The 16,733-nt window shown below is 39.0% G+C and overlaps 1 pseudogene; it reads right to left on the bottom strand.

Moving 5' to 3' along the window:
* Window positions 1-444: 444 nt before the first annotated feature.
* LOC130421477 (NACHT, LRR and PYD domains-containing protein 3-like) overlaps window positions 445-16,733 on the bottom strand; it is a 57,983-nt pseudogene continuing 41,694 nt past the window's right edge.

Here is a 16,733-nt window from a genome sequence, read left to right as displayed (position 1 = left end):
AAAACAGTTTGTTTTGTCTTTTTATAGTAATGTTCTTTTGTATTAGGCTATTGACAGATCATTCTGGAATATGTAAAGCACTGGTCCACAAGCATTTTACTTCCAATAGATCTTTAGTTGGTGGGCTCATAAGCGATGGGCTTTAGTTTAATGAGCTTAATGTGGGACTACAATTCCTACAATTTTAAATTTACACTTGCCAAAAGTGTTCTCCCCTTTATCTCACTTTAATATTATCACAGTCACGTCACCAGTGTTGGGTGTAACTAGTTACTAAGTAATTAGTTACTGTAATTTAATTACTTTTCCCTTGAAAAGGTAAAGTAAGGGATTACTCATATGCTTTCTGTATTTTAATTACAGTTACTTTTGATGTAATTAAACTAAATAGTTTGTGAAATGTATGCGTGTGCAATAGTGAAATTGACATCAAAATTCACAGTCTTACTTTAAAATCTGTGCTTTAATGTATAATTCTCACATTTGTAATACTTTGGTCAGTTAATAATAATATTTATTTGAATGAATTAAATAAATTCAAGCATTGAATCAAGGTTAAAAACAGATTATTTGTCAAGCTTCATTCCATTGAATCAGTTTCACTTTTGTTCTGCAGATATCATCATTATTGTGATCTTTTGTAGCTTTAGTTGAGCTCTTGGCTCTCATATTTTAATGTTAAATTAGATTTCCTTCCTTCCTTCTTTCCATCATCAACACACAAACTCATCAATGACTCCCAGCATGCATTGCAGCTGTAAGCTTTTCATTTGTTAGTCACCACTGTTGAGATTCATACACTGATTCTTGATGTCTGAGTCAAAGACAAAATGCAAGCTTTTTAATGGTTCAAATACTCTTTAGATTGATTGTTGCATGAAATGTGAATTTTAAAAGTAAATTCATTGAGGCGTTTGTAACAAAAAATACAATAAGTAAATAAACAACATCCCAGATAAAGATTTAGTAAATACCTAATCACACTTTCATTTGATGTGATTTGCTACAAAAGTATTTTTTTTATAAAACATTGTCATAGCAGCACAAGATAACTGGAACCTTTTGTATGACGGCTGAAAGAGCCCAACGAAAGCAAACCCTGATCACAAAAACGGTGACTTTGAATACACCAATAAAACATCAAGTCATGGCTGTTATGCTGCAGTCCCTGTGAAGCAGAAGTGATGATCGTCTTCAGTATTCTGTCTTGTTTCCAAAATGAATAGTGGGTGTGGCTCATGTTTTTTACTGTGAATTGATTGGATGAATAAAAACAGGATGTTCCCGTAATTTTACGGTAGTTTGCTGGTAACCACAGCTGCCGGTATTTTTCCGTAAAAACTACGGAATTTGTATTTTCTCTTTTCTTTTCTGATATTAAATGTTTTGTGGGTCACCACTAAGCTGAAGAGTGGAGTCTGTGTTTAACTCACGGTCAGGCAAAGATATTCTGATGTCATGCTGCATGTTGCTTAGTTTAAAAGTGACTTTAATAATGAATTACAAAGAAATAAATTAAGTAAATGTAATGTTATCTCTTTCATGCATTTGGACCAAGTTTTCATTTTCTATAAAGAAATGTTGTTAATATAAAAGACTCAAATGTATTAAGTTCATTCACAGTTTGAAGTTTGTGCCCTGAAGTTTTAAACTGCAAAGCTGTTTACATTCTTTTCCTGTATTTTTTACGGAATTTTACTGGTAACCACAGCTGCCGGTATTTTTCCGTAAAAATTACAGAACATTTTTTTACAGTGTACATTTTGAAGTTTTTTGGATCACTATAATAATTGGGTTTGTTTTATTAATGTGTCAGCAGCTCTGTGGATCTGAAGTTTGATATGCTGTGATTTCTTTAGAACATATTCACATTCTGCTTACCCACTTTAACACACAAATACATTGAGAATCTGAAAATGAAAGCTTGTTGAACTCTCAGATAATATTATTATCTGCATAAACCAACTTGTGAATCAACTACACTGATGCAAGACTGAGCGTTCAGCAGTGGGGGGATATTGTGCTCCGTGGGTTTGGCCTTGAACACTTAAAATTATAAGACAACTGATCACAAGCACATTTATGGGTTCATAACAAATGTGCTCTGAAGTCCAAAACTCAAAATATTTTGTTAATAAAAAAGATATCAAAACATAAAATTTCAAGTTGACCTCCTGAACAACAGAAACAAATATGTTTTGGTGGCTGAAGATAAATAGGGAATATATGATGATCTATAAATAAAAACATTTATTATCTTTTATTAATAACTCATGTGTGTGTCTCTCTTGTGTTTAACAGGAGGCTCTATAGAGTCTGTTTATGTCACACAGACACACTGAGGAGTCATCATCATCATACACACCTAATCCAGCACAGAGAGGTTCAGTGAATGTTGTGTAGTATGTGTGTAAGTGTGTGAGTGTGTGTGTGTCAGAGACGCTGTAGAAGGACAGAGTGCCGGCAGACTGGTCCACATACACACCTGCTCTCTTACACACACCTGGAGAGACACTAATGTGTGTTTGATTATTATTGTGACGTGCAGTGAATGTGTTATTATAGCAGATCAGACTCCAGGATTTATCATTCCATCCAAACACACTCTCATCACTCTGTCCTTTCCTCTCAATGCTTTTATATGACACTGATATATAAACATGTGATCCTCTCCATTTAGTCTCCCAGTAACAGCGTCCAGTTAGACTCTCTCTACACAACACCTGAAGACACACATCATGATCAAATCTGTCTGGATGATCAGGATACGGCTGAGACTCTTCCACACATGTGATCTTCTGTTCTCTTCAGACACTTTGAGTTCAGTGTGTGTTGTGTTTAGATCCAGTGTGAGATCAACCGCATCTGAAAACAAGAAGACACATTTATAACACAACAACACAACAATCACTAAATCAATCTGTGTGTGTGTGTTGTGTTTAGATCCAGTGTGAGATCAACCGCATCTGAAAACAAGAAGACACATTTATAACACAACAACACAACAATCACTAAATCAATCTGTGTGTGTGTGTTGTGTTTAGATCCACTGTGAGATCAACCGCATCTGAAAACAAGAAGACACATTTATAACACAACAACACAACAATCACTAAATCAATCTGTGTGTGTGTGTTGTGTTTAGATCCAGTGTGAGATCAACCGCATCTGAAAACAAGAAGACACATTTATAACACAACAACACAACAATCACTAAATCAATCTGTGTGTGTGTGTTGTGTTTAGATCCACTGTGAGATCAACCGCATCTGAAAACAAGAAGACACATTTATAACACAACAACACAACAATCACTAAATCAATCTGTGTGTGTGTGTTGTGTTTAGATCCAGTGTGAGATCAACCGCATCTGAACACAAGAACACACATTTATAACACAACAACACAACAATCACTAAATCAATCTGTGTGTGTGTGTGTGTTGTGTTTAGATCCAGTGTGAGATCAACCGCATCTGAAAACAAGAAGACACATTTATAACACAACAACACAACAATCACTAAATCAATCTGTGTGTGTGTGTGTGTTGTGTTTAGATCCAGTGTGAGATCAACCGCATCTGAAAACAAGAAGACACATTTATAACACAACAACACAACAATCACTAAATCAATCTGTGTGTGTTGTGTTTAGATCCACTGTGATATCAACCCTATCTGAACACAAGAACACACATTTATAACACAACAACACAACAATCACTAAATCAATCTGTGTGTGTGTGTTGTGTTTAGATCAAGTGTGAGATCAACCGCATCTGAAAACAAGAAGACACATTTATAACACAACAACACAACAATCACTAAATCAATCTGTGTGTGTTGTGTTTAGATCCAGTGTGAGATCAACCCTATCTGAACACAAGAACACACATTTATAACACAACAACACAACAATCACTAAATCAATCTGTGTGTGTGTGTGTTGTGTTTAGATCCACTGTGAGATCAACCACATCTGAAAACAAGAAGACACATTTATAACACAACAACACAACAATCACTAAATCAATCTGTGTGTGTGTGTGTTGTGTTTAGATCCACTGTGAGATCAACCACATCTGAAAACAAGAAGACACATTTATAACACAACAACACAACAATCACTAAATCAATCTGTGTGTGTGTGTTGTGTTTAGATCCAGTGTGAGATCAACCGCATCTGAACACAAGAAGACACATTTATAACACAACAACACAACAATCACTAAATCAATCTGTGTGTGTGTGTGTGTTGTGTTTAGATCAAGTGTGAGATCAACCGCATCTGAAAACAAGAAGACACATTTATAACACAACAACACAACAATCACTAAATCAATCTGTGTGTGTCTGTTTAGATCCAGTGTGATATCAACCGCATCTGAAAACAAGAAGACACATTTATAACACAACAACACAACAATCACTAAATCAATCTGTGTGTGTCTGTTTAGATCCAGTGTGAGATCAACCGCATCTGAACACAAGAAGACACATTTATAACACAACAACACAACTATCACTAAATCAATCTGTGTGTGTTGTGTTTAGATCCAGTGTGATATCAACCGCATCTGAAAACAAGAAGACACATTTATAACACAACAACACAACTATCACTAAATCAATCTGTGTGTGTTGTGTTTAGATCCAGTGTGATATCAACCCTATCTGAACACAAGAACACACATTTATAACACAACAACACAACAATCACTAAATCAATATGTGTGTGTGTGTGTGTGTGTGTGTGTGTGTGTGTAGACTTACACTTGCGTGGTCCTGCTGTAATTCTTCTCTCTCCTCCATGACTCACACTACACAAACACAAACACATTAAAGACAGAAACATGATGTGACATTAGTCTGGTGTGTGTGAATCGTGTGTGTGTTGTGTGTCATACTTGATTGTGTAGTTTGGATCATTGAGTGTGTGAGAGAGCAGCTGTTGTGTTGTGTGTTGTGGGTGATTGTAGCTCAGATCCAGCTCTCTCAGGTGTGACGACTGTGAACTCAGAGCTGAAGCCAAAGAACAACAACCTTCATCTGTCACCATACAACCTGACAACCTACAAACACACAAAAACATGTCAACACACTCTTCACTTTTCTATTGTGACATCAGTGTGTAGAGACAAACACCTCAGTGTGTGTAGTTGACAGTTGTGAGTGTTGAGAGCATCAGAGATCAGCTTCACTCCTGAATCCTTCAGATCATTGTTACTCAGGTCCAGCTCTCTCAGAGACGATGATGATTGTAGACATGAAGACAAACTTACACAACACTCTTCAGTCACATTACACAACGACAATCTAAACACAAACAAAACAGTCACAAAAGACACAAAAGTCACAAAAGACACAAAAGACACACAAATGACACAAAAGACACAAAAGACACACAAATGACACAAAAGACACAAAAGACACACAAATGACACAAAAGACACAAAAGACACACAAATGACACAAAAGTCACAAAAGACACAAAAGACACAAAAGACATAAAAAGACACACAAGACACACAAGACACAAAAGACACAAAAGACATAAAAAGACACAAAAGACACAAAAGACATAAAAATACACACAAGACACAAAAGACACACAAGACACACAAGACACAAAAGACACAAAAGTCACAAAAGACACATAAGACACAAAAGTCAGAAAAGACACAAAAGTCACAAAAGACACAAAAGACATAAAAAGACACACAAGACACACAAGACACAAAAGACACAAATGACACAAAAGACACAAAAGACATTAAAAGACATAAAAAGACACACAAGACACAAAAGACACAAAAGACACAAAAGACATAAAAAGACACAAAAGTCACAAAAGACACATAAGTCACAAAAGACACAAAAGACACAAATGACACAAAAGACATAAAAAGACAAAAAAGACAAAAAAGACAAAAAAGACACAAAAGACACAAAAGACATAAAAAGACACAAAAGTCACAAAAGACACATAAGTCACAAAAGACACAAAAGACACAAATGACACAAAAGACATAAAAAGACACACAAGACAAAAAAGACACAAAAGACACAAAAGACATAAAAAGACACATAAGACACAAAAGTCAGAAAAGACACAAAAGTCACAAAAGACACAAAAGACATAAAAAGACACACAAGACACACAAGACACAAAAGACACAAATGACACAAAAGACACAAAAGACATTAAAAGACATAAAAAGACACACAAGACACAAAAGACACAAAAGACACAAAAGACATAAAAAGACACAAAAGTCACAAAAGACACATAAGTCACAAAAGACACAAAAGACACAAATGACACAAGAGACATAAAAAGACACACAAGACAAAAAAGACACAAAAGACATAAAAAGACACAAAAGTCACAAATGACACAAAAGACGCAAAAGACACAAAAGACACAAAAGACACAAAAGACACAAAAGTTAGTTTGTAAAGAACATCTAGTGTATATATATAAGGCATTATAAATCTCTTATGTTGAATAAATTTTCCAGACATGGCGATATTTGTGTCAATACCTCACGTCAAATCTCTCTTTATGATGACAAGATTTTGCTCTGTTTCCAATATTTCTGTGTTTGTTCCTGAATGCTTCAATCTTTTCAACATTTTTGTTTCACAATTAATTATAATAAATCAGCTTTATTGTCTCTTAAAGATGCAGAGAAACACAAATCCAAAAGTGTTCCTCCCTTGATCCCTGTAGTAATAAAACCTTGTGTTTTAAAGCCTGAGGTGATTGTGCTCATTATACCCTGAAAGATATTTTCAGTGACAAGAGTCTCAAATCATTTCAGTTTCTCTCTTTCAGACTGAGATGAGCTGTTAAAGTTGATGGTGTTCTCTGGGTCTCTAACACCTCTGTGGGAGCAGCTGGACTCTATAAGACCTCTTTTACTGCTTTACTTTCTAAGGTCTAGAACTCACTTCTTTTCATGTAGTATTCTTATATTCCAGCTACTAACTCATGGGAAAGTGACGCTTTAGATCAACCTGATTGAGACGTGGTGTGGGCCAGATGCTTTATGACCTCTAAGAACCTGACACATCATTATAAATGTATTCATAGAGATTATTTGACCTGTATTGTGTTAAAGATAAAACAACATTCAAAAATCATGTTGCATTTTGTTAGTAAAGTGTCTGACCTCAGTGTGTGTAGTTGACAGTTGTGAGTGTTGAGAGCATCAGAGATCAGCTTCACTCCTGAATCCTTCAGATCATTGTTACTCAGGTCCAGCTCTCTCAGAGACGATGATGATTGTAGACATGAAGACAAACTTACACAACACTCATCCGTCAGATTACACCCAGACAATCTAAACACAAACAAAAGACAATGACACAAAAGTCACAAATGTTAGTTTGTAAAGAACATCTAGTGTATGACACACACTCTCATGTACTGGTTGTGTTTGTGTAGTAAAGGTTCACTCTTGTTCTTCTTCTTGTGGAACTCATCCTCTAGTGACTCATAAAGGAGGCTCAGATGTTGTGTTTACTGAGGAGAGGTGTGATGGGACTTTTAAAAGTGATCAGGCTTCTATAGGGGGGAAAAAACACCTGAAAAATCCAATTGACTTAACATTGAGTCGTAGCTCAGAGTGAGAATTGTGTAGAAACATGCGGGTCACCACATTTGAAGAAGCTATCAGACTCTGTAAGAACATCACTCACAACTCACAAAAGTTCCCCATTGACTTAACATGGGACAGGGAACACGCCCATATAACGCATTATAAATCTCTTATGTTGAGTAACTTTGCAGTACAACCACTTAGAGACAAGGGGGTGGGCACATTTCACTCAGGCAACCAATCAGGGTCACAGGCACATCATTAAGCTACGAAGCCACGCCCATAGCAACAAAACAGGTTAGCCTACCAACCATTCAGCAATACCTTTATGTCTGCATCAGAACATTTTAAAGACATTGCGATTGGTTCGATTTGTTCGTGGCTTATGTGTCATCACCCTAGTGAACGCCCAGTGCCGCCGTTTGCCATGTAGCCCGGCTCCAATTTTTCTCAGAAAATGTATTGCAGAACATTTTTGGTTGAAGACCAAAATCCAAAAAGATCCAAAAAGAATCCAGAAAGATGAAAAAATGATGGTACACTAGCTTAAACACTTCTGTGCAAGATGGTGTTTATTTACAGTGCCAAAAAGGAATCCACAGTGAAGGTGTACATTCACAGTGCCCCGGTTACCAATAAAATCCAAAGTATCAAATGAAATAATAAAAGAGAAAAGAAAACCAAAGTAGCAAATGAATCCTTCACCAATAAGTATCAAAGAAACCAGCTATTCACACTCTCTAGAACCGGTTTTTAGAGTTTGCGTGTGGCACCACAGTAGCACTCTTTTATCAACTTGCTTCACCAGAACAAGCCCTGATTTGGGGTTTTTCCTGGGTTTATAAAGGCCAAACCCCGCCCCTTTTCGGGGCCATACCATTACCCAGGTAAGTATGCATTTCTCTGATACTAGTACCGCAGTTACTAGTATCTCCCACCTTAACAAACAATGACACCATATACACTCTATATGCCTAACAAATAACAAACATGTCATTCTTCATCCAATACACTAAATCTATAAACTTCATACACAAATATCTACAAAAACACCCAGACACTTAACACAATGCTATATACACTGAGTTTTAAATCAGAGCTTTAAAAGTTCTTCTGAACACTTCCATCTATCTGTCCTTAAGCAGTTTCATCTTCCTAAACTTCATGAACACTATCAGGAGATGCTAAATTGTCTCTTGATGATGTGAAACTGGTCCTGGACTCGATGCCAAAGAACAAAGGTCCAGACAGTGAGGGAATCCCCCTGAAATCATTTCTGTCATCTGGGATATAGTCTCAGCACTCATTGAGAAGATTTATCAGAATGGTTGAAACACTCTATAGCTCACATTCTCACTGGCTCTTCAGTGTGGTCATGTTGAGCTCTTGGTCATGATACCCCTCAAGGTCGTCCTCTATGGCGTTTGCTTTTCATTCTGTCAGTGGAGTCATTGGCTGAAGCCGTCATCAACTATACAAGCCATTATTTGTGTCAATACCTCACGTCAAATCTCTCTTTATGATGACAAGATTTTGCTCTGTTTCCAATATTTCTGTGTTTTTACCTGAATGCTTCAATCTTTTCAACATTTTTGTTTCACAATTAATTGTAATAAATCAGCTTTATTGTCTCTTAAAGATGCAGAGAAACACAAATCCAAAAGTGTTCCTCCCTTGATCCCTGTAGTAATAAAACCTTGTGTTTTAAAGCCTGAGGTGATTGTGCTCATTATACCCTGAAAGATATTTTCAGTGACAAGAGTCTCAAATCATTTCAGTTTCTCTCTTTCAGACTGAGATGAGCTGTTAAAGCTGATGGTGTTCTCTGGGTCTCTAACACCTCTGTGGGAGCAGCTGGACTCTATAAGACCTCTTTTACTGCTTTACTTTCTAAGGTCTAGAACTCACTTCTTTTCATGTAGTATTCTTATATTCCAGCTACTAACTCCTGGGAAAGTGACGCTTTAGATTAACCTGATTGAGACGTGGTGTGGGCCAGATGCTTTATGACCTCTAAGAACCTGACACATCATTATAAATGTATTCATAGAGATTATTTGACCTGTATTGTGTTAAAGATAAAACAACATTCAAAAATCATGTTGCATTTTGTTAGTAAAGTGTCTGACCTCAGTGTGTGTAGTTGACAGTTGTGAGTGTTGAGAGCATCAGAGATCAGCTTCACTCCTGAATCCTTCAGATCATTGTTACTCAGGTCCAGCTCTCTCAGAGACGATGATGATTGTAGACATGAAGACAAATTTACACAACACTCATCCGTCAGATTACACCCAGACAATCTAAACACAAACAAAACACAATGACACAAAAGTCACAAATGTTAGTTTGTAAAGAACAGCTAGTGTATGACACACACTCTCATGTACTGGTTGTGTTTGTGTAGTAAAGGTTCACTCTTGTTCTTCTTCTTGTGTATATTGTGTGGTGTAACTCATCCTCTAGTGACTCATAAAGGAGGCTCAGATGTTGTGTTTACTGAGGAGAGGTGTGATGGGACTTTTAAAAGTGATCAGGCTTCTATAGGGGGCGGGAAAACACCTGAAAAATCCAATTGACTTAACATTGAGGCCAAACTTTGACGGGTCGTAGCTCAGAGTGAGAATTATGTAGAAATATGTGGGTCACCACATTTGAAGACGCTATCAGACTCTGTAAGAACATCACTCACAACTCATAAAAATTCCCCATTGACTTAACATGGGACAGGGAACATGCCCATATAAGGCATTATAAATCTCTTATGTTGAATAACTTTGAACTTTAAAACAAAACTATCATATCTTTAAACATAACCGTTTTTACATTTACATTTTACATTTACATTTAGTCATTTGGCAGACGCTTTTATCCAAAGCGACTTACAGTGCACTTATTACAGGGACAATCCCCCTGGAGCAACATGGAGTAAAGTGTCTTGCTCAAGTTTTTAATGATTGTTCTGAGTGGAATCTGGGCGGAATCTTTGACAAAAACGTCTTGGTTACGTATGTAACATCAGTTCCCTGAAGGAGGGAACGAGATGCTGTGTTGAGAACGACAGATGGGGTTCGCCCTTGAGAACCAATCAACTCTGACTACTATAGAAAAGGCCAATGAAATTTGGTGAATGAAATTTGCATGCCGGGCTCCGCCCCCGGATGTTCGGTATAAAAGGAAGCCGGCGTGCAGCATTCATTTACCTTTTGTTCCGAAGAGCCTGAGATCCTCTCACAACTGCAGCAGAATACGATACGTGTTTGTGGCATAAGGGACACAACGTCTCGTTCCCTCCATCAGGGAACTGAGGTTACATACGTAACCAAGACGTTCCCTTTCTGTCTGTCTCTCGACGTTGTGTCGAGAACGACAGATGGGGTTGCCTATGGAAAACGCCACAACGCTGTATCACGTCACAATCTCAGCGAAGCGACGGTAACAAGCCTGGGCGTGTCAGCTCGATGCTTTCGCGAAACTGTAACCTTCCAAGTGTGGTGGTCGGGGGGTTCCAGAGCTCTCTTGGGGAAAGATGGGTACAGCCCTGACCGGTAACCTTTCACGGACGGGGCCTTAGCTCTCTACTGGCGAGAGGCCGTCTGGCTCGGGTTTACACCGGGTAAGCGCCACTTCCTTAATCAGGGATGCGCTGCAGAGGCCACCTCCTACCCGTGGGGAGGAATATGGTGGATTTAGGTATGGTTTCGTCCTTGGAGGAGAACGCATGGAACATGCGGATTGAGTAGTTAACCGCGAGGTGGAGGTCCACCTGGGGAAGCTCATGTGTTACCAAGAGTGGGAACCATTCTCATGAGGATACATCAGACGGAACAGCCCACGGAGGGGGTGTTACAAACGTCCGGTAGCACTTCGTCCGGTTAGAGCTATCTGTGATAGCTCACATGGTATCCTGGCCTAAGGGGGAAGGCTGCTCTGCCCAGACAGCCCCCAGGGGATGCTTGTTTGGTGATGGATGGAATGCCTGTTCTTAACCAGTGTCTGGGTAAGAAGGGAGGTTGGTGAGGTAACAGTTTCTTAGCCATGTGTTTGGGTAAGAAGAAAGGTAGATAGCACACTGACCCAACCTGTTAGTGGGTGGAAAGGTGCTTTCGCAGGCATATGCCCCCCCGGATGCCAGTCCTACATGTTGCCACCCTTGCGAAGGTGTTTGGGCGTAGCCCAACCTGCAGCTCTATAGATGTCTGCTAGTGAGGTGCTTCTGCCAGTGCCCAGGAGGTGCTAAACTCCGTGTGGAGTGAGCCCTCACTGCCAATGGGCAGGGGAGATTCTGAGATCGGAATGCCGTCGTAGCGGCGTCCACGACCCAGTGCGCCAGCCTCTGTTTGGAGACAGCCTTCCCCTTCTGCTGTCCTCCAATACAGACAAGGAGCTGGTCAGAGCTTCAGAGCTCTGCGTGCGGTCCAGCACGTCCTGGACACAACACTGATCGGGTTGGGTCTTCCTCCCCTATGGGGAGCGCCTGCAAGTTCACCACTTGGCCCTGGAGAGAGTAGTGGTCTCTGCAATAGAGGGGGAGTAGCCATCTCAGGATCTTCTCGTCCCGTCTAGAGACCAGACATGGGTGTTCCAGAGGTCTGATCTGGGATGCCAGAACGTGTGCCAGACCGCACTTGGCTTCAGAGCTGATGCTCTGGACAACGACTCCCCCTGAACCATTCCCCTGACAGAGGACCTGCTCTATCAGGGGGAGTCACTGTCCAGAGCATCAGCTCTGAAGCCAAGTGCGGTTAGACCGGTGTGGTGTAACCAATAACACTTGGTGCTCCTGCTCCCTGACCTTGCACAGCGTCTGTGCAAGGAGGCTCCTGGGGGGGAAGGTGTGTTTCCGCTTATCCCGCGGTCAGCTGTGCGAAAGGATGACGAAGCTAAACTGAGCATTGAAGCACAACTGAGATTATTCATTGAATTATTTTCATTTTATTCACATCACTTGGTGTCACGCTGCTGTTCTTCTCTTCTGTATCTGCCTTGTGGTTGATTTGAACTATTCACTCACAACAGAGCTGATATTTAAGTACAGATTTAGTCCGATCAAGTCAAACTGGACACTTTGCATCTATAAGATCTGTGAGTCATATCTATAGTTGGATCCATCAACACAGAGCTGAATTCATTCAACATCACACGAGACAATCTCATGATTTCATTGGTAAGAGTTCAAGTAAATGATGAGCATGATGGATCAAACAGATGGAATATAGAGCAAACGTACATGTTGTAAAGAGAGACGGTGTTTTCTTCACCCAACCCTGAGATATAAATCAGAGCTTTAAAAGTTCTTCTGAACACTTCCATCTATCTGTCTTTCAGCAGTTTCATCTTCCTAAACTTGATGAACACTATCAGGAGATGCTCAATTGTCCCTTGATGAAGTGAAACTGGTCCTGGACTCGATGCCAAAGAACAAAGGTCCAGACAGTGAGGGAATCCCCCTGAAATCATTTCTGTCATCTGGGATATAGTCTCAGCACTCATTGAGAAGATTTATCAGAATGGTTGAAACACTCTATAGCTCACATTCTCACTGGCTCTTCAGTGTGCTCATGTTGAGCTCTTGGTCATGATACCCCTCAAGGTCGTCCTCTAGGGCCTTTGCTTTTCATTCTGTCAGTGGAGTCATTGGCTGAAGCCGTCATCAACTATATAACGCATTATTTGTGTCAAGACCTCACGTCAAATCTCTCTTTATGATGACAAGATTTTGCTCTGTTTCCAATATTTCTTTGTCTGTTCCTGAATGCTTCAATCTTTTCAACATTTTTGTTTCACAATTAATTGTAATAAATCAGCTTTATTGTCTCTTAAAGATGCAGAGAAACACAAATCCAAAAGTGTTCCTCCCTTGATCCCTGTAGTAATAAAACCTTGTGTTTTAAAGCCTGAGGTGATTGTGCTCATTATACCCTGAAAGATATTTTCAGTGACAAGAGTCTCAAATCATTTCAGTTTCTCTCTTTCAGACTGAGATGAGCTGTTAAAGCTGATGGTGTTCTCTGGGTCTCTAACACCTCTGTGGGAGCAGCTGGACTCTATAAGACCTCTTTTACTGCTTTACTTTCTAAGGTCTAGAACCCACTTCTTTTCATGTAGTATTCTTATATTCCAGCTACTAACTCATGGGAAAGTGACGCTTTAGATTAACCTGATTGAGACGTGGTGTGGGCCAGATGCTTTATGACCTCTAAGAACCTGACACATCATTATAAATGTATTAATAGAGATTATTTGACATGTATTGTGTTAAAGATAAATCAACATTCAAAAATCATGTTGCATTTTGTTAGTAAAGTGTCTGACCTCAGTGTGTGTAGTTGACAGTTGTGAGTGTTGAGAGCATCAGAGATCAGCTTCACTCCTGAATCCTTCAGATCATTGTTACTCAGGTCCAGCTCTCTCAGAGACGATGATGATTGTAGACATGAAGACAAATTTACACAGCACTCTTCAGTCAGATTACAGTTCTGAAGACTGTGTGGAGGAAAAACACAAACAACAGATTCAAATGAAACACTTAGTGCTTTAATAGACAACAAATTAATAAAACACACAAATCATGTGAACATACAGCGGCAGGAAAGCTAAAAGCATCACTTGTGTTTACAAATAAGAATTGAACACAAATACTTGTTTGTGTTTATATTGAGATTGTTCATATAATCTGATATCTTCATTAAAACAATGAATTCAGGGACAAAAAACTACCCGCTGCTGTCAATCTTTTGCAGCAGCGAAACTTTTACTATAATATTTTATTATATTTATTATAACTTTTATTATAATATTTAATACACAACCTACATTTAATACAAACATTTAGGGGAAAAAACATTGTCCAGGTTTAGAAATATCATGTTTTACATTAATACATGTTGTTTGATGTAAAGTTGCATTAGAACAGATTACTCAAGTGTGTCAGTGTTGTGTTTTTTATGAATGAATGTAGAGATGAATCTTACAGAGCTCTTCTGGTGTTTCTGATGACTGGCAGAAGTCGAGTCAGAGCTTCATCAGATCTTCTGTATTTCTGCATCTCAAACATCTCTTGAGTCTCTTCAGACATCAGCAGCACAAACACCAGAGCAGACCACTGAACAGAAGAGAGTTTACGTGCTGAAAGACCTCCTGAATTCAGATACTTCTGGATTTCTGTGATCAGTGAATCATTGCCCAGTTCATTCAGACAGTGGAAGAGATTGATGCTCTTCTCTGATGATTCTTCATTCTTAATTTTCTGTTTGATATATTTAGCAGTCTGTCTCATGTCTTCTGCTGTGATGTTCAGTGAGGGCAGAAGATCTTTCAGGTCATTGTGATTTGACTCCAGAGAGAGACCCATGAGGAACCGCAGGAGAAGATCCAGGTGTCCGTTCTTACTCTGAAGAGCATTTTCAACAGCAGTCTTATGAAGGTCAACCAGTGAATTTTTCTTAAATGTCATCTTTAGTTTGTCTCCAAGAGTGAGACAGAATGGGTTTGTTTTTTTGTTTCCGTAAATGAAAAGCACAAAAAGAGCAGCGAGGAATTCCTGAACACTGAGATGTACAAAACTGAAGACCTTTCTCCCAAAAACTGGCTTTTCTGTCTGAAACATCTGAGTGCATAACCCGGAAAAGACCAAACCATCATCGACATCCAGCCCACATTCCTCAAGATCTTCTTTATAGAAAATCAGATTTCCTTTCTGAAGCTGTTTGAAGGCCAGTTCTCCGAGCTTAAGAACAACATCTTCAAAAGACTGAGGAAGATTGTCATTTTGTTTTTTTGCTTTCATCTGTTCCATCTGAGAGAGTAAGAAGTAGATATACATCCCTGTGAGAGTTGTGGGAGTTTTGTCTTGATTCTCTTGAGTCATCAGAGGCTGGAGAACACTGAGACAGATCCAGCAGAAGACGGGAATATGACACATGATGTGCAGACTTCTGGATCTCTTGATGTGTGAGATGATTCTCTCTGACATGTCAGGTTTGCTGTTTCTGGTGAAGTATTTCTCCTTCTGCTCATCATTGAATCCTCTAATCTCTGTCACCTGATCAATGTAATCTGGAGGTATCAGATGGGCTGCTGCTGGTCTGGAGGTGATCCAGATGAGAGCGGACGGAAGCAGATTTTTCTCGATCAGGTTTGTTATTATGACATCCACTGTTGTTTCTTTGTTAACATCTGTAAATCCTTCACTGTTCTCAAAGCTCAAAGAGAAGCGACACTCATCCAGACCATCAAAGATGAACATCACTTTGTCTTCTTCTTTAGGCAGTGATGACAGTTGTTTATCAGAACCAAAGAACTTTTTGTTAATCAATCCCATTAGACTGCGGTTCCCTGAAATCAGATTCAGTTGCCGGAAGGCAAGAGGAAAAATTAAGAGGATTTCCTGATTTTCTTTTCCTTCAGCCCAGTCAAGGATGAATTTACTGACAGAGACAGTTTTGCCCACACCTGCGATGCCCAGCGTCAGCACTTTTCTGTTTTGTCGACCTGTATCACGCTGGACTTTAAATATGTCATTACACATGACTGACGTGTCCTCAGCAGCAGTTCTGTTTGATTCAATCTGTCTCACTTCATGTTCATTCACTACTCCACCCGTCTTATTCTTCACTATATAGAGATCAGTGTAGATATCAGTCAAGTATGTCTTCTGGTGTGAATTACCATCCAATATTCTCTCGTATTTCTGTTTTAAGAAATTCTTCAGTGTGTTGCTGAACTCACTGTAATCAACATGAACAGCTTTACTGTCAACTGCACCTATAAAACAAAACAACAAGAAGATTAAATCTTCAATCATTTAAGACATTACATTACTATGTCAGCAGTACTATTCATTTACTCGATGAGAGGGATTTCCCTTCCCATCATGCTTTGCGTAAAACTGCATTCTCTTTAAAAGCTATTGAGCTTTAAATGATTGTATATTTTGTGTATGAGCCCATACAGTGAACTCTAAAGAAATGGTTCTTAAAAGGTTCTTTAATGATGGTAATTGTATTATTTAGAAGCATGTCTTCTGAAGAACCTCTTTTCAGCTGAAATGGTTCATTGTATTGGGAAAGGGTTCTTTATTCCAGCCTTTTTTGGTTTAAATTAAATCAGTCATTTAGAAGCTGCCTCCTGA

This window comes from Triplophysa dalaica, chromosome 5 (assembly GCF_015846415.1).
Source record: "Triplophysa dalaica isolate WHDGS20190420 chromosome 5, ASM1584641v1, whole genome shotgun sequence".
NCBI lineage: Eukaryota > Metazoa > Chordata > Actinopteri > Cypriniformes > Nemacheilidae > Triplophysa > Triplophysa dalaica.
This window is presented reverse-complemented; position numbering and strand designations above follow the sequence as displayed.